We start from the raw sequence: 15050 nt of genomic DNA on the forward strand, positions 1-15050 counted from the left end.
GATAAGCTGCAACAAAATGTCCTCAGACCCACTTGTTCCAGCTGCCACACTGGAATCTTGGAGCTGCTGGCTGTCTGCTAATGTCCTGTATGTTGAAATTGTTCTTGTCCACCTGAGTATTCTCTGTCATTCTCCAGACAGAGAGAGAACAATTGAGAAGGAAGACCCTGTGCCTTCTGACAGAAGGGCTTGGAAGGAGGTTAGAATTGAGACTTTATAACTTGATGAGACCTTCAGATCAAGCAGATGTCAGAACATTCTCAGCAAACATTCTGATGAGGAAAATGCACGATTTTACCAGTTTAGGACTAAATTTTGATTTCACAAAGTACTTACCCCCAAACTATTGAAGCTACAGAGAATGTCACCTGACAGACACACACTAAGTATGATGTAAGAAGCAGCACTCATAGACATGGATGGCCATTTGTTAATACATTTATAGCTTCTAAAAGTTAGTTTTCCAGTGCTGGGGATTTAACTCAGCACCTCATGCATACCAGGTCAGTGCTATACCACTGAGCTGTATCTCCAGACCACAGTCTTAATTTTTCTGGTTTTTGTGTAGGTTTTCCCCCAGATTAAAATGTCTGTCTTAAGGGGGTGGTATTCTCAGCCTCATAAAATCCACAAGACTCTTGCCCAGACTCACAAGGCCTCTCTCAAGTTTATATAAAACAGTGGAGAATGGCTGGGCCAAAGGAGAACTGCTTTATCAGTGTTGGGAAATTGCTGCCTGCAAGTTGTGTGGAGAACTCCACAGCTGTAACGTTCATGAGTCATTTACTTGTGCAGGTGTGAGCTTTTGGTGGTGCAACTATCTAAATCATCCACACTTCTCAAAGTAATACCTCTATATCCATGTCTCTGTAGTAACCTCAATAAACTCATGGTTCATCAAGCTTGAATCAAATAGCATCCTCTCTTTAGTCTGTCATGAATGTCACCATCAGGGTTCATTGTTTCATGAGACCACAAGAAAAGTCATGCACCATATTCATTTCCGCCATGCAGTTCTGCAAAACTATGAGGCTTCTCTTCAGCGAATTCTCGAGCAAAAGAGAAAAAATACCAACTCCTTTATACTAGTTTGCCAATGTCATAGCCCCCATTGCAAGACACAGACACTTGAATCTATACATAACACTGAACTATATTATATATTGTTAATTAAGACTGCTATAAAGCAACTAGTAAGCAGGTTGTCTATCCAATGTGGATATACTGGATAAAGGGACACTCATGACTCAAGAGGAACAGATTATGGTGACAAATGATCTCATCAGGCTTTGTTAGTAAAACATTGTTCACTTCTGTTGCGAGCACTCTTTCCCACCAGCCTGGTCCCATAGCCGCGTCAGCCCAAATGAACACTCAAAGACTTATTGACTTATAGCTATTGACTAGCTCTGTCTTTTTTGTTTTACGAGACAGGGTTTCTCTGTATTGTTTTGGAGGCTGTCGGTCCAGCCCAGCCTCAAACTCACAGAGATCCGCCTGCCTCTGCCTCCCGAGTGCTGGGATTAAAGGCAAGGCGTGCACCACCACCGCCAGTGACTAGCTCTGTCTTAATAATTAACCTATAACTACTAATCTATGTATTTCCACGTGGTCTTGGTTTACAGGAGAATGCTGGACCTGCAACATCATGACTATTCTGGCAGACTCTCTTTTCCAGACTTCTCTTCCTCTCATAGTCCTGTCTATCCTACTGCCTCATTGGCCCAACAATATTTTATTCATCAACCAATAAGAGACACATATACAAAAGGACGTCCCCCATCACATTCAAAACTGAACCACTGCAAAATGAACCTACAGTTTCTCATGAGCAAGAATTGTCTCAAAAACTGAGGTAGAGTAAAGGAAAACCTCAGGCAAGTCAGCTAATAAGAACTAATAGAGCTAGGGAGAACTTCTAAGTTATTTTGTTTCACAGGTTTTTAAGTAATACATTTCTAAATTACTGAATTTGTATCAAATAATTTTTCTATCTGACTTTGATTGTCACATAAGGAGGGTATGATTAAAATGCATGTTATTAGATTCCTTCAAAAGAAATTTTCTTGTATGGTTTACATCACCACATCCACTGGAATGAGAATGTCTAAATGGCATCCTAGAGAGAATGAATTAATCTAAATGCATGTAGCAACAAATTCTGGAGGCTCCACCGCCAAGTACCCAAGCTGTCCAGAGATTTAGCTTTGATTTACATCTCAGTACATTTCTGGGTTATGTACATATTTAATATAGGTCGATTCATTGCACATTATACAGAAATACATACATATTTTATGTATAGTATTTCAGTCTAGTTCTCCAGAAGCCAGGACAGAATCAAATATGCAAGATTCTACTGTGTGAAGTGTTGTGCTGTCTAAAATCACGTCCACATCTCTGGCAGAGGCTTCCGGCTAAGCTGTACCTGTGACTTGGAGTCTAGAAGGAAAGAAGGTTGAGTTGTATTTTCTAAGGAACATTGGACGAAGACTTTTGAGACTCAGAGAAATCCCTCATCTCCCAGGAACTAGCCTCCTTGAGACCTCTACTGCAGTCATTGGCTGTGAGCCATCTGCAGGAAGGTGTAGCCTTGCAGCAAATGCTGTAGAGGACTTAAAAGGCTATAGGGTATGGGGTGTTAAATGCTTAGTCTCTACCTATTTGAGGAAATCTGGTTATGAAATGTTCTGTAAACATAAGATGCAGTAATACTGCAATGCAATGAGCTTGCATTGTCATATGGGGAATTTGTTGCGAGAGGGCACATTACATCTGACTCTACTCTTCCTGCTTTAAACAGTCACCTGTGGGAATTTCTGGGCATCCAGCCTGTTATTTAACCACACATAGGGCGACAGATGCTTTATGACCTGTTTGACATATCCTCTTCCTTCTCTCATTTTGTTTACATATGTTTTCCTACACACAAAATATCCTCTACTTCCATCCTTCCTATATGTGACAGACAAGTTGTCAAATGGCACAAACTAACTCAACACCTAAAACTATAAATAAAAAATCCCTCTATCTAGGAATGCCATTGTGCCAAAGGAAGAATAAAATGTCAGTATGTGAAAATGTGCAATACTATGGCTTAAAAATGAAAGAGAAGAGATTTTTGAATTGAGTTAAAGTGTCTTCAGCATTCCATAAAATAGAGGTTTTCAAACTATACCACAATGTCATAGGTTGTTTTAAAACAATTTCCAGATGCTTTACATCTGGAATATTTTCTAAACTGAACTTCCTGACGATGCACCCATGGTGGAAGGACATGTCTATTCTCCTTTGAACCTCCTATTTCATAACTGGATCTTCCATTTTTTAAGTGAGGTGCCATATATCCTGAATGTTTCTTTTTATTACCTACAGGTATAGTAGGCTTGGACGCATACAAAATGAACAAACTGAAATATTTTAAAATTAAAAAATCAAAGTCCAATGTCCTATACCATAGGAACAATTTAAAATAAATAATTATTTTGTGATAGACTTGAAATTTTAAATGGAGGCAATAAAGAAAACACAAAAGGAGGGAATTTGGGGACAGCACAGCCCACAATCCTCTTCCTGTTGACTAAATGGCTGCCTCTCCCCACCCTGTCCATCCACCTCACCCCCAGAAAGCAGGGGACACAGAGCCTCCTGCGCTAATCTCAGGCCTCTGAGCCTGACTTTACAGGGCTGTGGTCCTCACGACTGAGCCAACATTCGCGTGGCGGGGATCCCGCGGCTCAGGCGGGCGGCCTGTGCCTCTCAAGGCTTCTCACAGACAGTGACAGCTGGAAGAAAGTCCGGGTGTGTTCGCACCCAGCACAGACCCTTTAAGAACCTGGCTCCCGCTCAGGCCCAGCGCAGACTCCACCCCTGCTCTGCAGCCCGAGCAACTCCCCAATCTAGCGCCTTGTAGTGGCGCCGTTTGCTTACGTTGCGTCATTTTATTGGCTGGGCATCTGTGCCTACATGCGATTGGACACTGCCGACCTGGCACCGCCCCCTCCCCGCCTCAGGCCCGCGGCGGCCCGGTGTCCTCGCGCCGCCGGTCCTCGAGCTTCCTGGCCGTTTGCCTCTTCCTCCTTCGTCCTCCAGCTCGGGTCCATGGCCACCGCCGCGACTGAGGAGCCCTTCCCTTTCCACGGTCTTCTGCCGAAAAAAGAGACCGGGGCCGCCTCCTTCCTGTGCCGCTACCCGGAGTGTGACGGGCGCGGGCTGCTCATCGCCGTCCTGGACACCGGGGTCGATCCCGGGGCTCCGAGGGCCATGACCGGGAGGCCCGAGCTGAGACCAAGCCGGGGACGGCCCGAACCCCGTTCCCGCTCCGGTCCACACAAAAGCGGCGTGGTCGGCGTGGCTGCCCCGGATCGGGACCGCGGGGAAGCCCTGCTGGTCATCCGGGCCCCACATCTCAGGGTCTTCGCCGGATCTCTCCCGGCGAGGATTTTACAGTTTTTAGCCCTGGGGCGCGGGGGGGGGGGTAGGTGACACCGATGGGGCAGCAGCCACCTGTAGGGATGTCGTGTAGTTATTGGTTTTGGCAAGACCAGCAAAGCGGGGTGCCCAGACGACAGCCTGGTGCGCTTCCAGAATAGTTTCTTCTGTTTTTATATTATTAAAGTATCTGCTGTGTATTTGTTTAGAGTCCTTGCAGTCTCCCGGTTAGTCTTAAGGCACAACCAGTTTGTTAGGGGCGAACTTTTCAGGCCTTATGAAAATACACTTTTTAAACGCCTCAGAGCATAAGAGAACATACTTTAGCTATTGCCCCCCCCACAAGATTTCATTTTTCTTTATGCTAGTTTGAACTCACTCAGTAGATCAATCAGGTCTCAAACTCACAGAGATCTGCCTGCCTCTGCTTCTGGAGTGCTGGGATTAAAGAGGTGTGCCTCTATTACATAGCTCATAAAAGTATTTTTAATATGATAATTCACTAAAATATTAATAAGTAATCAAATATAACTGATAATTATTAGTCTTAGTAACTGTCTTTTCCCTGGGTTTAGTTTCTGCAAGCTCAGCTTTGTGTTCTGGTATTTCATGGCACTTTCTTAATCTCTCACTGTCTTGCATTATTATCTCTACTCATCTGTTATCTGATGATAAGCTTTCTAAAAACAGGGATCCTTAAAATTGATCATGCTTGTGGAATAGAAGTTACTGAGTAGCAATCACATACTTAAATGTACATTTTCAGTATTTCCCTTGAAATTTCGAGTAAATACATTTTTTTCTTTATTTGGTGAACTTTTGTTTTTCATGATTAGCAAGCCTACACCCTCTTGTTCTGCTCTTCTCTACAAATGTGTAATGAATGGTTTCTGCCCATACCAGTAACTTGTATTCCTGCCTGACATTTAGAGGAAACTTTAGGTAGTACTCTTTATTTAGCTAGAATAACCCCTCAAACTTATTACTGTGGCTTTTCCCATAATTCCATTTCCCAGGCTTGCCAGCCTTCACCCATGCACTTCTCCTTCCTCTAGATGGACAGCATGCTTCCACAATTACCAGTTGAATTTCTTATTCTAAACCTCTACTGCAGAGTTCTCATGTGGTTTTGCTGTTATATTTTTTCCAACCCTAAATTCTGTTATCTCTTTGAAAATCCGCAATACATTGAACAAGAACTGTAAATTGTCTACATGTGTATTTTGTGTGTTTGCCTGACTCCTCCCTCCCTACTCCTCCCTCCCGTGTGTGTGTGTGTGTGTGTGTGTGTGTGTGTGTGTGTGTGTGTGTGTGTGTGAGAGAGAGAGAGAGAGAGAGAGAGAGAGAGAGAGCGAGAGAAACAGACTTAGAGCACTTCTTATAAGTAAAACTTACAGAAATAATACATGGTAAATAAACTTTGCTCTTGGATTTTCAAGGCAACATGACAAAGTTTGATGCTTGATCCACCAGCTGTACCTTTGAGTCCTATCAAGAAAAAATGTGCCTTATTTCCTCTAAGAGTCACTTCTTCCTAGAGTATATGTATAATATAAAACTTTGCATTTGCTATAGAGGAAATACTTTGTGTTTAAAAAATCTACAACTATTCAATAGATACATGAAAACAGTTCGTCATCCTTAGCCATCAAGGTAACACAAGTCAATGCTGTACTGAGAGTCCAGCTTAACCAACTCGGGATTTCTATCATTAAGAAAGCAACAAACAGATGCTGGTGAGGATGAGGTTGAGGACTGCAATAAGATTCTTAGAAACTCTTGGTGGAAATATATATTAGAATATCTGCTATGGAAATCAGTATTGAGGTTCTTTAAGTGTACATGTGTTCCTTAAGTATATATTGAACACAAAGACTTGCTTGTTGCAAAACTAGCCCTGAAGAGCCTTACCAATTATTCTTCCATGAAAATATACTACCACAGTTTCCTGTAGCAGTAGTATTGTGGCTCACATGAACATTTATGGCTACTAAAGAAACATACCTTTTCAAAATTAGAGCTGATGCTAAGTTGGGTCGTTCATTATAAAAATAAAAAGAAAATGTTAATACCTTAATACCCAACAAGCAGTGTTTGTTGTTGGGTGTATATTTGCAAGTTGAATGGAGAAACCACTTTGCCCTATGGAGCTTATACAGGAGAAACCTCCTGTGTTGTTGAAAGTTGGATTATGTCCTGTGAAGTGAAAGGTGTGCAGTATGAAGTTGAGAGTGGTGAACACATGAAAGAAATCATTTAGGGAGTTCTTAAAGAGTGGTAATAACTTTACCAGAAAACAAATGTGTGATCTGATATTAAGACTCTGATATTAATCCACATACTTATGAACACCTGATTTTTGACAAAGAAGCTAAAATACAATGGAAAAAAGAAAGCATCTTCAACAAATGGTGCTGGCAGAACTGGATGCTGGCATGTAGAAGACTGTAGGTAGATCCATATCTATCACCATGCATAAAAGTCCAAATGGACCAAAGGCTTCAACCATAAATCCAACCACACTGAATCCCTTAGAAGAAAAAGTGGGGAGTGCGACCCCCGGAGGGGACCCCCGACCCGCAGGGATGAAGTGATGAGGGTCGCTACTAATTTGGTTGGTCTTCACGAGCAGATCCGATCTTAATAAGCAAACTTCAAGAGGTTAAGAGAAACAGACTCAAGACAACTTTTGCTGATCAAGAGCGTTTATTCTTGGGCATGAAATGGTTTTTATAGGTAGAGCATCTCAGGGGGTGGTACAAGCATGTCAATCAAGTCTCAAATATATACCAAATAAGGTAAAGCTGAAGCTGTAATTTTCCATCAGTTGCATTCCGCAAATGCTTGTCAGCTTAAGCCAGGTGCAGGAAATAGGGAGGGGTAAAAAGAATTCAAAGGAACACATTAACCTTTCGTTAACAAAGACAATTGCTCTATAAGGGTTACTTCTGCCTATCATTATGGTAAAAGCATCCAAAGGAACACATTAACCCTTTGATAACAAAGGCAATTGTTCTATAAGGGTTACTTCCCCCTGGCTAGGCAGGTGGGCTGCCCTGTGTAAACTTAACTTTTGTGGTTAGCTATTTCCTTTGTCTCAAGGGCATGTGTGCCCGCAGTCACGTAGGCAGAAAGCCAAGAAATGGCTGACAGACTCCATTTTGTTCAAGGTTATTAGCAGTCCCCAACAGGGAAGTACCCTTGAACTAATTGGTACAGGAGACCACTGTGTGAACATAAAATCAGTAACACAGACACTGAGATTAACAATGAATGAACCTCCTGAAACTGAGAAGCTTTTGTAAGGCAAAGGACACAGTCAAGCAGACAAAAAGGCAACCCACAGAATGGGAAAAGATATTCACTAACCCCACATCTGACAGAGGGCTGATCTCCAAGAAGCTAGTCTCCAAAACAAATAATCCAATTAAAATGTGAGGTACAGAACTAAATAGAGAATTCTCAATAGAGGAGTCTAAAATAGCTGAAAGACACTTAAGAAGTTCTCAACATCCTTAGCCATCAGGGAAATGCATATCAAACACAACACTGAAATACCATCTCACTCCTGTCAGAATGACATAACAGTTGATGCTAGAAAGGATGTGGAGAAAGGGAACACTCCTCCATTGCTGGTGGAAGCCAACTTGTACAGCCACTTTGGAAAGCAGTATGACTGTTTCTTTGGAAAATGGAATTAGTCTACCTCAAGATCCAGCAATTGCACTCTTAGGCATATACGTACAGTATGTACATTCATACAGTGAGAACATCTGTTCAACTATGTTCATGGCAGCATTATTTATAATAGTCAAAACCTGCAAGCAACCTAGATGCCACTCAACTGAAGAATGGATAAAGAAAATGTGGTACATTTATACAATGTAGTACTACTCGTCAGGAGGAAAAAAAAAATGACATCTTGAAATTCACAGGCAAATGGATGAAACTAGAAGGAACCATCCTGAGTGAGGTAACCCAGACAAAAAAAGACAAACATGGTATGTACTCTCTCATAAGTAGATATTAGACATAGAGAAAAGGATTACGAGCCTACAAGTCACAATCCCAGAGAAGCTATGAGACAAGGAGGATCCTAAGAGAGACATACATCATCCCCCGGAGAAGGGAAAAAGGGCAAGATCATCTGAGCAAATTGGGAGCACAGGTGGGGGGTGGGGGTAGAAGAAAGAGAAGGGGAGAAGGGGAGTAAAGAGAACATGAGAGATCAAGAAGATTGAGCTGAGGGAAGAATAGAGGAGAGCAAGAAAAGAGATACTTTAATAGAGGGAGCAATTAGAGATTTAAAGAAAAATCTGCCACAAGGGAAATGTCCAGGGATCCACAACAATGACTCCAAGTAAGAATCTAAGCAATAGTGGAGAGGTTACCTTAAATACCCTTCCCCTATAATGAGACTGATTGCTACCTTAAATGCCATCATAGAGCCTTCATCCAGTAGCTGATAGAAGCAGAAGCAGAGATCCACAGCTAAGTAGTTACCCAAACTTCTGGAATCCTGTTGTAGAGAGGGAGGAGTAATGAGCAAAGGGGTCAAGACCATACTGGAGAAACCCACAGAAATAGCTGACATGAGCAAGTGGGAGTGTATAGACCCCAGTCTGACAGCTGGGGAACCAGCATAGGACTGAATCAGGCCCCCTGAATGTGGGTGTCAGTTGGAGGGCCTGAGCAGTCTATGGGGCCTCTGGCAGTGGAACCAATTTGTCCCTAGTGCACAAATGGGCTTTGGGAGCCCATTCCTTATGGAGGGATACTCTCTCAGCCTAGATACATGGGAGAGGGCCTAGGCCCTACACCAAATGATGTGACAAGTTTGATGATCCCTCATGGGAGGCCTCACCCTCCCTGGGGAGTGGATGGGGGTGGGATGAGTATTGGTGGGGGGCATGGTAAGACAGGAGGGAGAGGGAACTGGGATTGGTATGTAAAATAAGATTGTTTTTAATGTAAATAAAATGTATTTAAAAAATAAAGATGTGAGGGGGAAAAAAAAAGAAGTAAGTCAGCAGTTAAGAACACAGTGCTTTCAAGAACACTTGGTGCTTTCAAGGGGGACCCAGAGTTAGTCTGTAACTTCAGTTCCAGGAGATCCAGTGCACTCTGGCGTCTACAGGCACCAGGTGCTGCAGATACACAACATGCATATAAAACACTCAGACATAAATCTTTTTTTTGTTGTTTTTTGCTTTTGTTTTTTGAGACAGGATTTCTCTGTGTAGCTTGACTGTCCTGGAACTGACAGTAGACCAGACTGACCTCTCAACCTCACAGAGATCTGACTGCCTCTGCCTGATGAAAGGAACAGAATAATAGCATTTAAAACATTGTTTGGTATAGGTTTTTGTAAATCATAATTATTATGACAGTTCGTATTCCCACAAGAGGCATATAAGTGTACCCATTAATTTTTCATTTTATTATTCTTATTTTATGTGTATGAATGTTTGCCTACACCATGTGTTCATGGTGTCTTCAGAGGCCAGAAGAGGACAGTGGATTGTCTGGAACTGAAGTTATACAGCCATGAGCCATCATGTAGGTACTAGGAAATAAGCCTAAGTCCTCTGTAAGAGTAACAACTGCTCTTAACCACTTAATTTTTTTTTTTTTTTGGTTTTTCGAGACAGGGTTTCTCTGTGGCTTTGGAGGCTGTCCTAGAACTAGCTCTTGTAGACCAGGCTGGCCTTGAACTCACAGAGATCTGCCTGCCTCTGCCTCCCAAGTGCTGGGATTAAAGGCGTGCGCCACCAACGCCCGGCAACCACTTAATTTTTTAATCAGTTTATAAGTGAAAATAATGTCTTTGTTGGTTTTTGTTTGTTTCTATGCTTTTTCTTTAAAAATAAAAACCAAAGTATGTTTATTCACCAACAGTCTTACAATTTAGAATTGCAACATTGAAAATGCTAACAAGCTACTTGGTGTTTTTAAATTTCTTAGGTGTTACTATGAGATTCAGGGACAATAAATCAGTCTTCCCTGGTTATTGCCATAGTTTTCAAAATTGTAATATTTTAAGCAATTCTAGCTGTTGTCATAGTTTGAATAACAACAATAGTTGTTGAAATAATAAAATACAGTTAAGTTTATAAATTCTTTTAAATAACTACACCCTTGTAAATATTCAATGAAACATAATTTAAAACTCAGATCTCCCAGTAATGTAACGGCATCTCCTGGAATTGAAGGTAGACACTATGATGTCCTCTGCTACCTTTTGACGTTAATTACAGTATTCCTAGAAATACCTTATAAATTAGTATACGATTAATCTAGATACTATAGGATTATAAAGCTTCTTTACTACAATGACTACAAATTACTTCCTAAGCTAGATCCTTATTATTTTAATAGATGATTGAAGTTATAAATCATAAGTGCGATCTTGTCAACTACAGCTATGGAGAAGCAACTCACTGGCCAAATTCTGGGTAAGTCTTTTGGCAGTTGTTACATCATAGAATCTGCCTAATTAAGAGTACCGAGTGGTTTAAGTCAGTGAATTGCAGTTACAGTAAAATGTAACTCTGATGGGCAGATAATTGTGTTTTGTAAGTCAGACCCTCACTCCTGGGTCATGTCATGGATGTCAGCTCCAATCACTGCACCTTGCCAAACCATTGCAGGCACAGGTAGCTAGGGTTGCTCCCCTGCTATGGTGCTTGCTTCTGAGACTCACAAGCTGCCAAACCCTCTGGCATTGGTCCCTGCCTCACCATTTTCCTTTCCAGCCAGTTTGGATTTATTGGGTCATCCATCCACCCATCACCAAATAGCACATTCACAGATGTCCTGGGACTTGTCAGTGGTACTTCCTGACCGTTGGCCTTGTCTACCAACCTTGCTGTTGTTACACATACTGGCTCCACTTGCTAAGCTTCCCTGTCTCCTCAGTCCATGCTACTTTCTCTCCTGCATCCCCTTCCTTCTTGTAATGTTGTGACAAAACTTTTCCTAGCGAGGTAAAACACACGTATCTACTCACCTATGGGAAGCCACAACCGAAAAAGTACAGATCTCACCGAAGTCTAACCTGGTGAACCAATGAGGTTTATTGGGGTTACTTGCAGGAGCAGAAATGACTCAAAGACAGCAGAAGCATCAAAGCCAACTCCAGCATGGGTGACATCTTCCAAAAGCTGGGAACCTGGATCACTCTGCAGTCTGCAGGCAGCTTAACAGGCTGGAGAGTCTTTTTCGCAGGTGTCTCAGTTTGAAACTTCTTGCATGCAGCTGGTGGTCTGAGAGTCTTCTTTGCAGCTTAGCTTCTCTCAGCTTTAATTGCTTACTCTGGCACTGAGGGGCCTAGTATTTACTTTCCTGCTTATGGGGCTTCCCTGCAGGATGAACTATTTCAATCTCAGAGGAAACTTTTAGACAACGTAAGTCATCCATATCCTTTCCTCTACTTCAGTTCCAAGTTGGCCTTGTTTACCTTAGCTCCTTTCCTTTATATAAGTAAGTAGCTGAAATATTTAGAGCATTTATTTAGTGATCAATGTCTCCATCAAATCTTAATATATGTCAGTTATCTGGTATCTGAAGCTTTATTTAATGTCCTGTCAAAAGGCAAGCTTTAACAATCTAAAAGCTTATAAATTATCAGATGACTCACTTTTTTTCAAGCAATTGAATTTCTTGTGAAATATTATTGTATTTTCCTTTTAATATGTACCCTGACACTTTTAGTCATATCTTTCTATAGTGCAGTCTTGCAAATTCTGTCATCTCATAACTTTTTCATTACTTTTATCCTTTGTCAGCAACATGTTCATTTTTTATTGCTCTCTCCCATGTGTGTGTGTGTGTGTGTGTGTTCCATTTGTGTCACAGTGTCCATGGAAGTCAAAATAGGGTCTTCTCTCTGGAATTAATGGTCTGTCCATGTATTTAAGTGACTGACATTCACTTTCTATACAGTTATGCTATCCTGGTGTAGAAATGGCTTCCAGAGATCCATCTGCCAAGTGTGAACACCTCCCTGTGGATACACCAGTAACAAAGCCAGAGTCTATGTCACAAGGTGAAAGCCTCCTGTGGTATATGGAACTCAGAGAAGTTGAGTGATGGAGAACAGACAAGGGAGAAAGCTGCAGTGTGGGAGAGTGGGCTGTGGATGAGGCTTTCGCCCATTAAATGTGTAAATCACAAACTTGTTGGGGACTGCTAAGAACCTTGAACAAAATGGAGTCTGTCAGCCATTTCTTGACCTTCTGCCTACGTGACTGCGGGCACACATGCCCTTGAGACAAAGGAAAAAGCTAACCACAAAAGTTAAGTTTACACAGGGCAGCCCACTGGCCTAGCCAGGGGGAAGTAACCCTTATAGAACAATTGCCTTTGTTGGCAAAGGGTTAATGTGTTCCTTTGGATGCTTTTACCATAATGATAGGCAGAAGTAACCCTTATAGAGCAATTGTCTTTGTTAACAAAAGGCTAATATGTTCCTTTGAATACTTTTTTTTTTTTTTTTTGGTTTTTATGAGACAGGGTTTCTCTGTATTGTTTTGGAGGCTGTCGGTCCAGCCTGGCCTCGAACTCACAGAGATCCGCCTGCCTCTGCCTCCTGAGTGCTGGGATTAAAGACGTGTGGGGCTCCTTTGAATACTTTTTACCCCTCCCTAATTCCTGCACTTGGCTTACGCTGACAAGCATTTGCGGAATGCAACTGATGGAAAATTACAGCTTCGGCTTTACCTTATTTGGTATATATTTGAGTTGAGACTTGATTGACATGCTTGTACCGCCCCCTGAGATGCTCTTCCTATAAAAACCATTTCGCCCCCAAGAATAAATGCTCTTGATCAGCAAAAGTTGTCTTGAGCCTATTTCCCTTAACCTCTTGAAGTTTGCTTATTAAGATCGGATCTGCTCGTGAAGACCCACCAAATTAGTAGCGACCCTCATCACCTCATAGCCGCGGGTCGGGGGTCCCCTCCAGGGGTCGCACAAACTGAGAAATACAAAGGTTATAGTCTTCTATTAAGACTAGACTCAGCAGAATATATGTTTACTCTAACTAATGGCATAGATGCTTCCTGGTTTCCTTTGCTGCTGTGTTGATAAAAACACCCTGACAACAGCAATTAGGGAAAGAAGGGTTTGACTCACACTTCCAGGTAATAGTCCAGAACTGTTAGGAAATCAAGGTAGCAGAAAATTGAAGCATCTGGTCACATCACACCCACAGCCAAGAATGATAAACACATGCAGGTGTGATTGCCAGTGTCTGCTCACTCTCCCCATTTTATTCAGTCCAGGACCTAGTCCTAGAGAATGCTGCCACCCATAGTGGTCTGGGTTTTCCCATATCAACAAATGTGTTCAAGACAATTCCAGGAACTAACCTTATCTAGAAAATTTCCCACTGAGATCCTCCTACCCCAGAAGTATAGATTGTGTCAAGGTGATAATTAAAACTGTCAAAAGATATAGGGAAAAAGATACATCAAGCAGATATCTAAGGTGATATTCTTAAGAACTTTTTTCTTCACTCAGCTTTATAAAAATTGGAATGCAATTTTTCCTCTAGTCTTTTGTGTCTAATTTTTCTTTTAGTTTTTTGTAATATTTTAGACTCACTTTTCTGACAATTTTACATCATGCATGTGTTATAAGGGTTCTCTAGAACAGAATGGATAGAATGAATCTATCTGTCATCTATCTATATGTCTGTCTATCTATCATATATCTAGAAAGGGGATTTATCTGTCTAGAAACTGGATTTTGTTAGAATGGCTTAGAGGCTGTGGTCCAGCTAGTCCAACAATGGCTGTTCACCAACAGAGGAATCCAGTAGTTGCCTGCTCCCTGAGGCTGGATTTTTCAGCTGGTCTTCAGTATGCACTGCTATCCCAAAGAACTTAGGTTCTAATGCCAGTGAAGGAATGAACTTACCAGCAAGGGTAAGAGCAAGCATCCAAAGAGAGCAAGCTTCCTTCTTCCATGTTCATTACATAGACTGCCATCTGAAGGTATGGCCCAGATAAAAGTGTATCTTCCCAGCTCAGAAGATCCAGATTAAAAGTGGGACTTCCCATTTCTAAAGGTTTAATTGAGGAAAATGTCTCATAGGTGTACCCAACCACTTGGGTTTAGTTAGCTCCAAATGTAGTCAAGTTGACAACCAAGAATAGCCATCACACTGCACCTAATCACTCAGTTCTTTCTTCCCTTTCATTTGTGACTAGAAACTAAACTCAAGATTACAGTCCTGATTAGTATCACCAAAAGGGGCAAGCAGTCTTTTGAAGCATACATTTTATTTTAAATGTATCACTACTGTAATCTGGTTGTTATTTATAGATGTGACAGTGACATTGTAGTCATCTTAAAAGCCCTTATGCAGATACATAGTAAAAATATTTACAAACCACATGGTGTATCTAGGATTTGTTCCAAAATCCTAATGGTGAAGGTTTGGATGAGATATGGGTGAGGTAGTTTCCATTAAAGGCTGTTGATCTGAAGTGTAGTTAATGGATACTGGTCTTTGTGTTTGGGTGTTCAGAGTTCTCTATTATGAAAAGTATTAAGGTATTCAGTTTGACTGTCAAACTCATTGGGCATAACTGAGTACTTGCTGTGGGTTTTGG

This window comes from Mesocricetus auratus, unplaced genomic scaffold (assembly GCF_017639785.1).
Source record: "Mesocricetus auratus isolate SY011 unplaced genomic scaffold, BCM_Maur_2.0 Super-Scaffold_100010, whole genome shotgun sequence".
Taxonomy (NCBI): domain Eukaryota; kingdom Metazoa; phylum Chordata; class Mammalia; order Rodentia; family Cricetidae; genus Mesocricetus; species Mesocricetus auratus.